Source organism: Ylistrum balloti, unplaced genomic scaffold (genome assembly GCF_031769215.1).
Source record: "Ylistrum balloti isolate Yb309-2 unplaced genomic scaffold, AGI_CSIRO_Ybal_v1 Utg370342, whole genome shotgun sequence".
NCBI lineage: Eukaryota > Metazoa > Mollusca > Bivalvia > Pectinida > Pectinidae > Ylistrum > Ylistrum balloti.
The window spans coordinates 345117-360939 of record NW_026782246.1 but is presented as its reverse complement, the minus strand read 5'-3'; the positions used below and the strand labels follow the sequence as shown (position 1 = coordinate 360939).

The 15823-nt window shown below is 34.2% G+C and overlaps 1 protein-coding gene across 2 annotated transcripts in view; it reads left to right on the top strand.

Moving 5' to 3' along the window:
• Positions 1-728: 728 nt before the first annotated feature.
• LOC132553632 (E3 ubiquitin-protein ligase TRIM56-like) overlaps positions 729-15823 on the top strand; it is a 72589-nt gene continuing 57494 nt past the window's right edge. Inside the window, exons 1-3 of one of the 2 annotated variants that reach the window (XR_009554355.1) lie at positions 729-743; positions 2035-2289; positions 13909-14224. The gene's annotated coding sequence lies outside the window, so the exon portion shown is untranslated. Of the gene's footprint in view, positions 744-2034; positions 2290-13908; positions 14225-15823 lie in introns of those variants that run through there. The other variant, XM_060217890.1, reaches the window with a different exon arrangement.

Below are 15823 nucleotides of genomic sequence, written 5' to 3'. Positions count from 1 at the left end.
ATCATGACCTTCCCGGGTCAAATATCGATAGTCGAATCTATCAGGCAGCAATTTCAAAGAGGATAAGCTCTTAGAAAACCACGAGACCGCAGATTTGATTGTAGATTGTTTTTGTAGCGAACGCGAAGGTTTTTCCCATGGACGGACTGTACGACTGGTATAGAGTGTCGTAGGTTGGTTGTATCAATCTAGCTTCACATGATAACTGCTGTCTTTATCTTAAACTCCCAATCTACTTGTCATAGACCGATTTACCATCGAGTTCAGAAGAAAACATTTACTTATCTTAATGAACACATGGATATATAATTTTATCATTAATTAAATATTTTATTGTACTTAAGGAGAAAAAACAATTCATTTTATCAAAATTCCACTCAAAATATATACCACGGAAAGATATAAGTAAATTGCGGGCTAGCGTTGAAGATAACCATGCTTTCGATCTGTAAACAGAAGCTGAAAGTCTTTATCAAATTTCATTACCATCAAATAAAGCATTGGATTGACATGGTTCTCTAGATCTCCCGTCAACATTGTTCGTGAGAAAATATAAGTTCTTGTAAATAAAAATCTTAATATCGTCGGTGTCTTTACAGGCGCTGTATACTGCCTCCCTGTCAGAGCGTTTAATTGACCGGTAGGGGGCACCACTAGATGTGATAAAGGGAAGATAACTGTGTGATATAGAGCGCCACCTGCCGCTAATCGAGACAAGTGGTGTAATGATATGGTGTTAACTGGTAAGTGAATATTTCTGTGAAATTTCACTTTTGAAATAAGTGACAAAAAAATCTCCAAAATGCCATGTTTGCGCGTATTATATCTTATTTATACGCTAAATTGATAATTTCTGGTCTATCCGTGCACAATTTATTTCTAATGTTTAATTATAAATCATCATCGACTATTTTGAACCCATTTGAAATGAACTAAAGTCGAAAAAAAGCACAGGAATATAATGTACTGAATACAAATGAAATTTAGTAAGTTGTAAATAAGAATTTGTAATCAGTCATTTTACAATTCTATTACGTTGTCTTACACCTGCATATACACGTAGCTTACTTAAATCCGAGATTTTGCGATTATTTGGCTAATGTTTTAAGAACTTGCGACCATCTTTAAGTGATCAGTTCTATTTTAACATCTTGGTTACCTCATGATGACACAACAAAAAGATTATTTGGTGGATAAATATCAATGAAATCAAGCGACACCAAAATTCGTGCACATTTTAAAAGTCTTATTGATTCTCATTGTCTTATTATCCTAAAGTTGATTGATTCCTGTCCCAGGCACACCTGATACTTTTTACTCCAAGCAAATTTTTTCTTTTGACCATGTTTTATCCTCGAGAATCCATTTTTATTTCTTACTACGATTTCGTTGTCCGTATTTTCTTAACTTTTTTATTTGTTTTTCAGTTTTTGGAGGGAGGGGGATATTTCTCTCACAATACACACAACCATGACTCCTTGAAACACGCACACTATACAACCAATTATTTTTAGACAAAAGTGCAAATCAGAATACATCAATTTTTCGTCAATTGCTGTGTTATCGCAACGAGAGAGTAATTTGGACATGTGTAAGAAAACTAAACACCACCTAGGCTAATTTTTATGACAGTTCATGTACTATCAGAAATATCTTCTGTCATCTATTTCATCTGTTATGTGCAATTACGACAATGCACGTGCAGTGCATGTTTAACGAATGTGTAATGAGCTATGACAAGGGACATTAAGATACAGCAGGATTGCAAGTCATTGTAATATGCAATACGATTGTAACAGTTCATGTATACCCGTGTACATTTAGCTGGTAATAAGACAACTAATGATATGTTCTATTCACTTATCTATAAATATGTCACAGAAAAGTACTGACTTCACCTGGTATTGTATTGAAAGTTCTGATAGTTATTTTGTGAATTTAAACACTGTTGACTCATTAACAAAATCCAATTAAAACTATCATGTTTGCCAACAAACTACAATGACATATCTGATTAAATTCTATTTTGTACAGCTTACGCCAAAAAGTAATTATGAGAAAGTCATCCGTTTCTTTTGTGCGACATGAAGTTGGACGTGTTTGGTGCTTTCTAGTTTGCCTGGTGGTTCTGTTGTTGTATACCTTGTGTTCTCATTCGCGAACGTGGCTTGCTTACTTGAATTGACCAAGATTAACATGCACTTGGCGAATTTAACTGATGAAGTAGAAGACGCTTAATTTACCGGAACACCTGGTTTTATTCTCCTTGTACTTTTCAGGAGTCCCCGTGTAAGTACTTCTTTCATTTATATTTTGCCCTATTTTTTGGTTTTCGATTATGAATATGTTCACATGTGGGTATTTCCTTGTAAAATGGCAATAGAAAAGGAAAAGTGGAGTTATGTCAGTTTTGAGAAACCTCTTTCTTTAGCCGTATTTATACATTTCGAAACACTTTAAGCGTTCATTCCCACTCTTTTAACCATCTGTTAATGTGGTGATGCTCATCATGACGAAGGGACACTATCAATCTGTTATGATGTTCATGTTTTTTTTTAAACAAATATGCTTGCTTACTTCATATTCCGAGTGGCGATTATTAAATTTTATTTACAGAAATAACCGTCCACTGAACGTAAATATCTTGTTTGCATTCAATATCGATTTCTGGAGTGCCGCAATCACATTTTGGTTGATTTCTGAATTGGAAATGCATTTAACAGTACATCAAATCTAAGTGGTCAAATATCAAGATATTTAATGGTTAAATATCAAGATATTTCAAATGTGCAATTCAATTTCTGAGAAGTCATTCCCGATTTGAAACTTGTACCCAACAATTGAATATCCGCCTCTCTTACTATGCAGTGAGTAATAGTAGATACGAACTTTCCCCGCTTCTGTGAGTGTTATAATCTGTAAACACAGTAAACTATGAATGAAGCCCCGACATCTTTTACGTCACTGACAGGTAGGAAATTGCATCAGTGCTTAAATAATGCCAAGCCATTACAAGAATTTAACTCATTCAATGAAGACGTGTTCAGTTCAGGAAAATTTTGTGTAATTGTTTGATAAATAAGAAAAAAATAAACAAAAAAAAACACCCGCTTGCTGAAACAGTAATACTTTTTTGTAAGGTATATGCGTAGCCTTTGATTACCCTGTGCTATATACATGTCTCGTGCATCGCCATGAAAGTCAGAATCATGTTCCACAGATTTATTTAAGAACATGCGTCGTGCACGTACATTACCTGTGTAATTATAAAAGCGTTTAGAACAGCTCTCGTTCCTTCAACCACATGTAGAGTGGAATTACTGTTGACATTCGAAACGAAGCGACCTTCAAAATGATCTGTTTTTACAATCACATCCGACCTAAATCAGTGTAGTTTTAATCAAAGTGAAAAACTCAATTAGCAGAGTGTCATAAATATATCTCCCCATTCTGGTCTTTTTAGACCAAGGATTTGTGGGATATCTTGTTCCAAGGATGTTTTATTTGCCAAAGTGATACTGTTAGCCTTTGACCTTTTAATGCAGAAATGTGGAACATTCAACTAAGATATTCTAGGGGTTTGTGAGATATTTTGTTCACAATCTTTTATTTTGAAAAAGGTGAAGTGTGACATTTGACCTTTAATCATGGTCAATCACCAAGCTCTCATGAGTAGAACGTGAAAGCTTGGTGCTATTATACTTTTATTAACAAAACCTGAGATGTCTTGTATTCAAAAGTTTTGTTTTGGAAAATGTAGAACGTCATGGTTGTGATGCGAGTATGAATTAAATTCATGAGATATATATTGAACACAGACTTTGCAAGCATGAATGCAGAGACGAACAAATAAACAAACAATAACGATATAAAAGGAAAGATTGGACAAAAGACACACAAAAGACTAAATCGAAAGAAATACCAAGACAAGCGGAAGGTGAATATGATAAAGCCCAACAACGTTACAACAAGGGGAAGCCAAAACGACAAAAAAATAGGGAAAAACTTCGGTAGCCATGGAAACGTCAACACAAAGAGAAAGACATCGGTAGCCATGGTAATGTCAACACAAAGAGAAATACATTGGAAGCTAAGGAAACTCTAAAAACAAGAATGTAAAATTATCGGTAGACACAGATACACAATTACAAAGAGAAAAACGTCGGTAGCCATGGAAACGTCAACACAAAGAGAAAGACATTGGTAGCTAAGGAAACTCTAAAAACAAGAATGTAAAATTATCGGTAGACACAGATACACAATTACAAAGAGAAAAACGTCGGTAGCCATGGAAACGTCAACACAAAGAGAAAGACATTGGTAGCTAAGGAAACTCTAAAAACAAGAATGTAAAATTATCGGTAGACACAGATACACAATTACAAAGAGAAAAACGTCGGTAGCCATGGAAACGTCAACACAAAGAGAAAGACATTGGTAGCTAAGGAAACTCTAAAAACAAGAATGTAAAATTATCGGTAGACACAGATACACAATTACAAAGAGAAAAACGTCGGTAGCCATGGAAACGTCAACACAAAGAGAAAGACATTGGTAGCTAAGGAAACTCTAAAAACAAGAATGTAAAATTATCGGTAGACACAGATACACCATTACAAAGAGAAAAACGTCGTCAACACAAAGAGAGGAAGATATCGATAGTCACGGTAACATCAACCCCAAGAGAAATGTATCTGTAGTCACGGGAACAAAGAGCTTTTTTCAAACTTAAAAATCAAATCTAAGAAATGAGGAAAAATAAAAACTAACTTTAGACAAAAAAATTCGACAACTTGCAAGTCTTGATAAATCCAAGTTAACAGTATCACGTTGAAAACCCCTTGTCATTTGTTTTATTTCTTCTGCGACTGAAACGTTTCAATTCCGTTTAACACACGCCATCTTTGAAAAAGTTACACCATAAAGCAATTGCTCAATTGAGCAAACAAATATCTTACCCTCCGGTCTTAAAAGATTTTATAACAGCTATTATATTCACAAGTGAAAAGTTTTTATCAATTGAAATTTCAAAATGTACACCAAATAGCAAATTTGTGAATTATAATGGACTAGCAAACTATGTTGTCCTTCAAGGATTAAGAAAGAAATAAACGGTGGCTTTTGAAAGGTTTCCGGTGATTACAAGGCAGAACTGGTAGTCACAGAAAGGGTAATGATGTTCGTAAGAATGATATAAAGCATTTTTGTTAAAAAAACCCAACCCCAACCCAATATTAACCCCGCATGCAATCTCATCTCATTGCGGGAAATGGAATTTGAGTATTAGGAATGTAAAAAAAATTATAGAAATGTACATATCAAATATTCTGAATAACGTACGTAGTAAGTGCATTGAATACCAAACCCCTGTAAAGAGAAAGATTGAAAAAAAATCATTACTCTGGTCAGTAACTCCGACAAAACAATCTGTTCTAGTTTCCCTTGCATTACTGTAATATGGCATACTACATCTTAAAGATACGTTCCCATAAAGCGTTTTATCGTAAACTAAGCCGAAACATAAATTTTACGACCCACAGGGATTGACTAATAGCTCATATGTTTTTGCATAAGTGCTAATGACCTCACCTTTGACATCCAACGGAGTTTTTTTTTTATTTTCAAATATAAAAGCATGGTAATCTTCATGTTATCAATTTTCGACTATTTCTAGATATTCCGATTTGAAGCTGTATTACAAAATATAATTCTATCCACTAAAATTATTGTAAACACTTTGGACACTGATGCACTTTCTTATTAAAGTTATAAAGTTATCAAATTTGTTGTACATTGTAAGCTAGCTCATGTGGCAAAATTTCGTGTTTGTAAAGAAGGAGTTCGCTTATGAAAGAGTGTGATTTGTGTTGGGGTCGAGTTGTAGTGACAGTATCACCCCGTGGGGAGCTTGTAATGGCGGAGAGTTTTCTCGGCCAGCGGGAGAGGCTATTCAGCTCGACAACGTGATGGGACAGTTCTCAGTGTTTGATAAGAATTTAAGTGTTTTAGACAGATTGCATGGAGAAGAAAGAGGATTATACTGATCTCACATTTTTTATATTTTCCCACGAAGATTGAACTTTTTTCCATATTTTTGTCCCCGTATCGGATTTAATATCTATCGTGTAAAGATGTCATAAAACGTTTAAGTGATCCGGAATATTCGTCTTGGTTTACGAAACGCTTGTATGGTAACTAACGTATATGTTTACTAATGTCTCGCAAAATGAAAAAAAAATATGATAATTTGATTTAGTCTTCCAGTGGTGTCTTTGGCATATCATTAAATATTAACACAATTTGAATTTGGAGTATCCGGTAGTATACTTACTAGATAGTTTTTTCCTCGTTGTTTTTACGTTTTGCTGCTATCCCTAGCAAAAAACGAGAGTAGTACTTTATTACCAGGCACTAATTTAACAGAGACACGCTTATACACACAGGTGATAGAGATCGCCATATTAAGCGTCCTGTGATACCGATTGGATGTTTTAATAATCTGTATAAAGATTTCATATGACACAAGATCAAATCTGATGAAAAAAAAAGAAATGGAAATTTGTTGTACAAGGTTTTTTTTTTAATAATCAAAAAATTAATTTGTTCAGATGTTTTGTGTTTTCACGATTAGGATGGTAACTAAGGTTAAGAGAAGGAGACATCTATTACGACGTTATTCAATAAAACATTATTACATGATATTGACAACTGAAATTGACATTGTATATCTATAGTCAGATATCATACACATGCAAATTGGAAGAGTTGTGCGTGGATCAAAGGTGACGGCAGATACTTTTTGGCTTTATCAGTGTATTAATAAAACTCCTGGAATGTGCAAGTAAAACAAGTACAGAGATTCATCATTATGAATATAACTGTATCTACTCCATAAAACATACCCTTCGGCAAGCAAAGTACACATTGATCTTCCTCTGTGCAAAAGTGCAATAGCAAAAAATATGTGATAGGTGCCATAAATCACACGTTATTTTGGCAATTCCAGCAGAAATTGTATCATGCTTTGCCCTAAATCTGTTGTCTCCAGTGTGACGTCAATGTCACATGAATGTGTAGAATGTAGTTTTTGTAATATATTCTCGACGTCATAAAATGGTTCATTTCTTTAATAACATGGCAATCTTGTGTGATAATAAGAGAACATCTATTCCCATGTGCTCTGGATAAGCATATCTTCATTCGGTGAGAAAAAAACTTTTTTTCTCACAGTTTCTTACTTATGTAACTAATGTACACTCTCCTAGAGATATGTCTACTTTCTAACATCGTCATAGTATGCCAATATCGCTGCGCTAGTGTTATTAACTAAACCTGCTGATAGTTAAGACACTGGATTAAAGCATTTCACAGTAAGCGTCAAAATATCATTAAGATAGGATTACGTTTTTTCACCGTTTTGCAGACACGGGTTACACCAATAAGTGTTTTCTGAAAGTGTTGTTACATGTCGTGAAACAAATCTAGCCAACCTTTCTTCGTCTGTTGTTTGATTAGTTAGCAGTTTATTCATACAAATTCGCGCTTTGCCGATTTCTAGGGAATATCGTTTCCTGGTGATGATTGAAAAACAATCAAATATGGACGAAATATGTCTGAGAGTTCGTGCAATAAATGTATTATTAGAAATAATATCAGCTGATAACACTGATGATATTTTCTCCAAACATAAACACATAGAGCTGATCTGTGGACAGAACTTTTCTTCTCCTCTCTAGAAGATTTTACAGGTTACGCACGAGTGAATTCCCCTTTTTAATACAAATTTAGAGTTAGATACCGTAGAGCTAAACAACTGAATGCAACACAGTATGCTACTGATAAAAAAACAGCAAAGAAAATTTCGCCTTGCCAACAGGACTGTTATCCACACTACACTTTCATGGATGTAGAACGAAGTATGAACAAAGGAAAGATTTACACGGAAACTCCAGAAAAAAAGTATTCAAGGAGAAAACGACCAGGTGTTCCGGAATAAAATGAGTGACCTGTTTCTGCTTCATCGGCGATGTCCGACACGTAAATCATGGCCAATCCGAGTAATTAATATTCGGGTGTTTTTTTTTTTTTTTTTTTTTTATAAAAAACCAAATAATTCCGATATATGTTTTTCAACTAGTACCAGGGGATAATTTGAACCAAACCAGAGAGCATAAAAGCCGGGTTGTATCCTTTATGCTTGCTTTTTGCAGTCAAAATAGATTCTCTTAAGACTGACGTAAAACGTTAACAGTGCCTACATAGATGATTTTTCCCGAGAGACTATACAAAACAATAAAAAAACTTTCACTGTTCAATAACGTTACATGATATAGTGTACATTGTGAATACCGATGTGACAACAACCTCATTATTGAAACTGCACATCGATTGAAGGATGGCTAAATAGGAACAAGTTAGTAATATCACGTTCTCAAAAGGAAGTTAGACTCAAAGCGACGAAATCTAAAAAAAAAATCTGCTAAAGCGAATAGTACACATCTCTTAAATTTTCTTAAATCGCCGAAAAAACTGATTATTTGACGTCAAGTACAAAACTTTCCTATATTTTCCATCAACTTAGGTCTCCCGCACGTAAACACCGTGTCGTATGTTTATCCGTCAGTTGTCGCAACTATCATGTAAAATCCTTCCGGTATCGAATCCAATGCGACAAGCATGCACTATTTGTTGTTAAAGTAGGGACATGGATTGCTAGAGATGACAGAAATTTCAGTAAAGTCAAATAAAGACATACTGCCTGCTGTTAATAGTGGAAAACTGCAATCATAGATAGGACGCATCGTAGGTAAGGATCGATGTAAGCGACAGATGAAGAGGAGTCCGTCTTTAATTTCCATTTCTGGTGCGTGTATTTTATATAGCAAGGATTATTCAATCTCTTGTTATATAAAGTAAAAACATCAGCAAGATTAATTCATTACTAAATCAAAAGAATTGATTCAGCGAGGTTTGATTTAATAAACTTTTAGATACTGTATTCATTTTTTTAATGAAAGAAGTCAAAAGAAAAAACAAAGCTTGGGCCCGTTTGCTGAGAAGTATTACAACGAAACCAACCGGAGAAAAGGAAACCTTTATCAAGAAGAAATAGGTGTTCTTAAATTCAAAATTTCTTGTAGAGTGTCCAGTGTGGACAAAGGTTTTCATCAAAGAGAAAATATATAGAAACAAAATATAAAGACTTGATCAAAAAAGTTTTGGAAAAAAAAGTACTGCATCGAAAAATTCCAACAAGGACACAGAATCAGAATGATCAGAACAATAGAATAATTTGAAATATGTTACGAATATTAACCTGATCATTATAATTTAGAGAAGTCTATTGTTCTATGAAGGTATACTAACCATGCTATCGGTTTCTAAAGACCGTACGAATAGATTAATGATATTTAGTTATTTACTTTGTTAATGGGAAATTTGAACCTAAGTTACCGCAGTCATCTCCAAATCACCTTTATCTTATTTACAAAATTTACAATTCGCCTTTGCGTTCCATACTAATTTTGGCAAATGTAGGTATGGCCTGTTTCTCATACTTTTGAAAAATAAGTCATATGCATAAAGTATATAATTACACAAATTTGCTGAAGATTCACCTTGTTTTAACACTAGGCGGTATCCTGTAGCGCAATGGACAGACAGAGCGCATAAAGAGACGCCAAATTCCGGATGACATTGCGTGCATGGTATGATTACCATCGCAAGCGCACATTTTCTTAATTATAATGTAATAATTATCGCTCACATTCTATTAAATCATGTGACATTTTTATGCTGCTAATAAAAGTAAAACTCTGTCAGATACATCTAGATTATCTACTGTAGTGCTGATAAAGGTTTGTCATTCCACACGAGCTCCCTAATGAAGAAACATGTGGAGTACCAACTTAATTAATAAAGCTTACATAGTATAGTAAAGGTATACAGCCATCATGTTACGGTCCAAACATTGCATATGTCTTTAAAATGAAATTTTATTTTAACTCATTCTTCTGGAATCCTGTGGCGTGCAAAATAGATAATATTAGGGAACTTAAAAGCAAACATCCATTTGAATCCCCTTTCTCATTTGTAAGTTCATAAGAAATATTTAGGAAAGGATTTGGAAGATATTGTCCAGAATACGTAGTATGCTGTTGATCAGGCGATCGCTACTTTTGTTTAAATATCAAATACGCTTTGATGTTTTTTTAAAGAGTTTTATATCCAGTGCTATCCTTGATAATACTGTGGCTGTGGTACTTTTTGTCCGGCGCTAATGTTGTAGCATAATCGTTTTTTCAATTAACGTTGTAGTGACAAATTATTTCCTTGAACATGGACACTGCAGCATATTGTTTTCAACGTTATACGATATTTAATGTTTCTAAATTGCCACATTTACATACACATTGATCTCCTTAACTGAAATTATATCATATAATTTGTTCTTTTCAATTGACATTGAATTGACATTGTAGCATATAGCATAGAGTTTTTAATTGACAATGAAGTATAAAATGTTCATCTTGATTGACACTGAATTATATACATTGTCCTTTTAGTTGACAGTGTAAATTATGTATTGTCCTGTCCTAAATTTTCTTAACTGACATTGTATAACATTGTATAATATTGTATAATATATATTGTGTTTGTTGATGGACGATGATGTTACCTGTTTGTCTCTTTTTGCTTGGACGATATACATTGTAGTACTTGTTGGTATATTTGTATTATTTTCATTGTCGTTCAAGTATATTTTAAACATTTTATTTGCATCAAAATGCAGAAATTATACTTTAAGTAGAGATACTTTGTGTAAGAATTTGTGTAGACTGTGTCTAGAATCAAAACGACATGACATATTTTGTTAAAACAGCTGTATATATGAAATGGAGAAAAAAGGTTTTATTTCGACAATTACATTTACTTCAAAAAGAGGTAATGGAAATATGTACCCTTTCTCAATATGGTTTTTATTCTTATTTTATTTTTATTTTTGGGGAGGAGAATGAATGCAATCGAATTCCAAAGTCGTTATCTAGTCCACACTATATACGGAATGGACTGTTAAGTAAATCAGTCTGTCAAAATTTTATCAATATTTTCATTCTATTTCTTCAGTAATTGATATGAATGTTGACAGTCCTGTTCCCAGGGTTCGTTTTACCGTGCCGTACAGGGGAACCTTAAGGAGTTGACAATGGAAGCGCTCCATTCGTCTTGTACGATGTACGATATAAGTAATTAGTATAATTGGCTGACGTCACAGAAGCAGTCACTTTGTGGGCGAAACTGCAGCGGGAATAGTCAATTACCGTTGATTAGTCCTTATGGTTAATTAGAAAACTAATGAAAGCTTGGGAAGGGGAGGCTTGTGTAACGATTTGGTAGGTATACTCATACTTGACCTTGTAGCCGGTGTATGCAGTATATGAGTTTTGTTGTAAACATGTTCACTAGTTAAATGGATTCACTTATAGCAATTCATGTCGTAATATACACATATTACAAGTACTCTTCATTCTGAATTTTGTGCTTGACAAACCTCTTCCACATGTACTCGAACTTGTGTGTGTCTGTGACTGCACCAACCTTTGCTCAAACTTTTCCATATTAAATTGTGTTCGTCAAGTGTATTTTTTGTGACTGGGTTAATTATAAAATGTATACATCCATTGTAATTTAAAATGAATATATCTTTTACGCAAAAGAATTATGTCATTTTGAAAATAATGCTTTCCTCGCTACTTAAGTTCCTTCACCGAAATAAGGTCATGAGGGGCCAAGAAATGTAAAAATGGGATCTGTGAAGTGTCCTAAGCAATGAAATGGTGCAGTAAGGTTCTTCAATTACTCTCTTAAGTGAAAAAACTCAGAAAATTGTGATAACATCCAGAATGTGATGAAGAGCAAGACAACTGTCTTTCAGCGTCACAGACACTGTCGGAGACAGCAAGTTACATTATTCCAAGCGAATTCACGACGAGTATATAAACCCTTTAAGGAGCAAGAAAAGAACACGCTTGTTGCATTTCTTTATGATGCAACTAAATGTCAGGCCCCTGAAGGTTTGGGTATGGCTTCGCTAATGTAGTCGGTATAGGGGATGATACAGAAACCTGTGGTAGCCATATTGAAGTCTCTGTATACGATCAAAGAATTCCACTAAACGTGGGCCTCCTCCAGAGTCAGAAAGATTCTCCTGTGATTTTTCCTCAGGGGTCATTGGAGAGATTTGATCTTATATGCTGCCTAATTGCTTAACCTTTCACTTGTGTCTTTTCGTAGTATGACTTATTCTTTATAACTCCGGCTGTTGCAACGTATCAACGTATAAATAAACAGACATCACTGTAGCACACACATCTACGTTTCTAACATTTATGTTAAAAAACGAAACGCTACACTGAAGTCGATCTGAATATGAAATACATCTTGCATAATCTTGGTCAGCATCTATGAATATCATCATGTCATGATTTGTTATAAATACCATGATATGTTATGAATATCATGATGTGTTATGAATATCATGATGTATAATGAATATGATGTCTTATGAATATCATTATTGTTAAGACTATCACTATGTGTCATGAATGACATGTGTTATGAATATTACATGAAACAGTTATATTACAGAACTATTTACACGCCTAAGCTTGGAAATATTTGGACGAAAATGTAAGTTTTGGTAAGTTGAGAGTTTCAAAGGATTGGAGGTCTTTAAAATTGAAATATTTGGACGAAAATGTAAGCTTTGATTAGTTGAGAGTTTCAATGGATTTGATAGATTGCTTTCTTCATTGGATAAATTGTTGATTGAGCGGTATTAAAGTGAACGAGTTCTGTCCTAATCCCCATTTTATGTAATACTACAGATTTGTTTTATTGTATACGGTTTCATCAAAAGCTCATACTTCTACGACATAAGGCAGTCCTTGTAAGCTATAGTACCCCAATCCAGGTTTAAAGCGCCAACACTCAACACCGTGCACAAAACACCAAAATGTAAATACTTACATACACGACACGAATTGTCCAAACTAAAGTTAAGAGATTTTACATGTAATCTCCCTGATAGTGAAGGCGACACATGGTCTGCTATTTGCCTCTCTCTCTTGGGGTTTGATGTGATACCTACGAGTTTGTAGTCATAATATAGAGCCGGGCCATTTAACATTGCAGTCCCTTTAATTCCTCATCAACCGGCAGCCTGGTTTGACACTCAAAACAATGTCAGAAATTCGAAAGTCTATCTGATTGTGTTTAACGACCCGCGGCGGAGCGTTTAGACCGTACCAATCCGCAATGGTATGCGTTGAATGTTTGTCCAAATATCGTAAAATCACATAACGCTGCTGAATTGTGTAGATACTTTAACTTAAACAAAGAAAGTGACATGTTATGGCAAGAGGGATGTTATCGGAAACACTCTATATTTAGATTCAACAAACCATTTATTGACTCTCATACAGTTTGTCACGTGACACAAGGCGTATTGGATATTCCTATCTCCTTACAGTCATTTTCTTTCGTTTTCAACCCTGCATATAACCAATAGTCACAATGTAAACAATCTGCACGAAGCAGAGTGAGTGTGATATTCATTAATAAATCAAACTACAAAATGCGACGAACAAAATTAGACATAAGTCATTATACCATTTGTTTATAAATGCATATTCTTACAGGGTTGAGTCATTCATTAGAACACATCACATATGATTAACAGGAAAAAGGGGGAAAAAAGGAATAACCAATGACAAAATTTACCAGAGTGATATTGTTACCTTGTTTACTTCCTAAAGTAGTTCACACGCTTGATGAGGTTTGCAGTGACTTTGCTCCTAAGTGACTGTAATGGGATAGGTTGATGATGTCATATTTTTGTTTTCACAGGTGAAAAAAGAACCACGATCAAGGCTAAAGAGCTGATTATACAGAAACAGACAAAAATCAAGGTCTAAGGACACTCAAACCTACATCAAACTAGTAGTTTTATGAGAGAAATAACTTCATCTGTGTACAAAGTAGCTGGTATAGAAACCCCTGAATCTCAAAACGTACGACGTTACACATAGTATTGTAATGTTTATCTGTTGTCCTTATTAAACGAGAATGACGTAATTGTAACATTACAATGACAGCTTAATCTATATATAAGACACTGGCACATATACAGAAAATTAAGTTTTCGACTAAATATACTGATATATATATACTTAGGTACTTATATAGTTTGATGTAACAAGTCGACGAACTGACCGAAAACAGCTTTTTTAGCTTTTTATATATTGTGTTATGTTACCATGTTATGTAGTCGTGTCAAAAACCTAATTTTACATTAGAAAACTTCTTACGATTATTCTGCTCGGCACATAACGCATAAGAAATGTAGGCCGTTAAACGTGGTATATTCATATCTTCTTCTCTTCCGTTTTGAAGTCTTAGTTCTCTAACACCTCGCTTAATATTTTATGATAGGCATTGGAGTTGCGAGTTGTCCATGTGAGGAAGGGTTTATAATCTGCCTGTCCCTACCAAAGTCTGTAAATTCAGCAAGAAATTACAAACATATGAAACAAATCATAATAAAAAAGCAAATTCGATTAAAGTAAAACAAGGTTTGAACAAAAGAAAGGTTTATACGAAGACTTATGAAAAAAGTACAAGGAGAAAAAGACAACGTGTTCTCGGGAGAGCTAGTGTCTTCTGCTGTATCGACAAGACTTGTCATGTAAACCTTAGTCAATCTAAATAAATCATGTCATGTTCTACAATGAGAACAAGGTTTACAACAACGGAACTAACAGGCAAACTATACATGTGTCGAATATCTTACACGTCGAGCTTCATATTACCAATAGAAACAGAATGTTTCTCAATGATATCACTGTGACGATTATTAAGATATTAAAATTCTGTGTGACGTGTTTGTCCATCAGTTGATGTCATCTTGTTTGAAAATTGTGATATTTGTAACAGGTCCTTGGATATATAATCAACTGCGACATAAAAACAGCATAGGTTGGTGATGCAGGACTGACGCTACACACAAATGGAAAATTCACAGTAGAGAAATCGAAACCATCACGCTCACATACAGCTTTATGGAAGGAAAAGGTCGAGATAAGCGGTGGATGTAGAAGAGTCTGTCGTGTCTTGGATTTCCAATTATGATAGGTACATAGGATGAAAGTAGTCAATGAGTCTCCAATATATCTCAAAGAGAAATTGAAGTCATTGTGAACCGTTTTCATAAAACGTATTTATGATGGAAGTTTTTATAACCTCTATGAACATCTCTAATGTTTTCGTTTCATTTCTCGATTCTTTTTTTTTAATTTCATTTGTGAGTTATGTTGAGGTATGCTCTGTGCTTTTATATTAATATGCACTATTCTTCATATCATAGTCTTAAACATAGATTGTGTAGGAAGCCACGGAACGTGATTTTATTTCATATCAATTGCTATAGATTCTGCAGTCATGTTTCCAAAGATCAATGAACATAGATCTAAGTAACTTATACTTTGACAAGTAAATGTTAGTTTTTGTACGATATTTGCCTGAGTAAACGATCATGTGATAAAAATATCTTAAATCCATTCCTATTTCATAAGTCCTTTATGAAACTACACACTAGCCAAATGACTTAGACTCGTCTCATAAATCACATACCAAAGGACCAAGGTTACATATAATTTCTGCATTCATTTACCAGTATAATGTAAAATGGTCTGGTATATCACACGTAAGCGTAAGTAATTTTTAACAATATTGTTTCATTATATATATATATACATATACATAG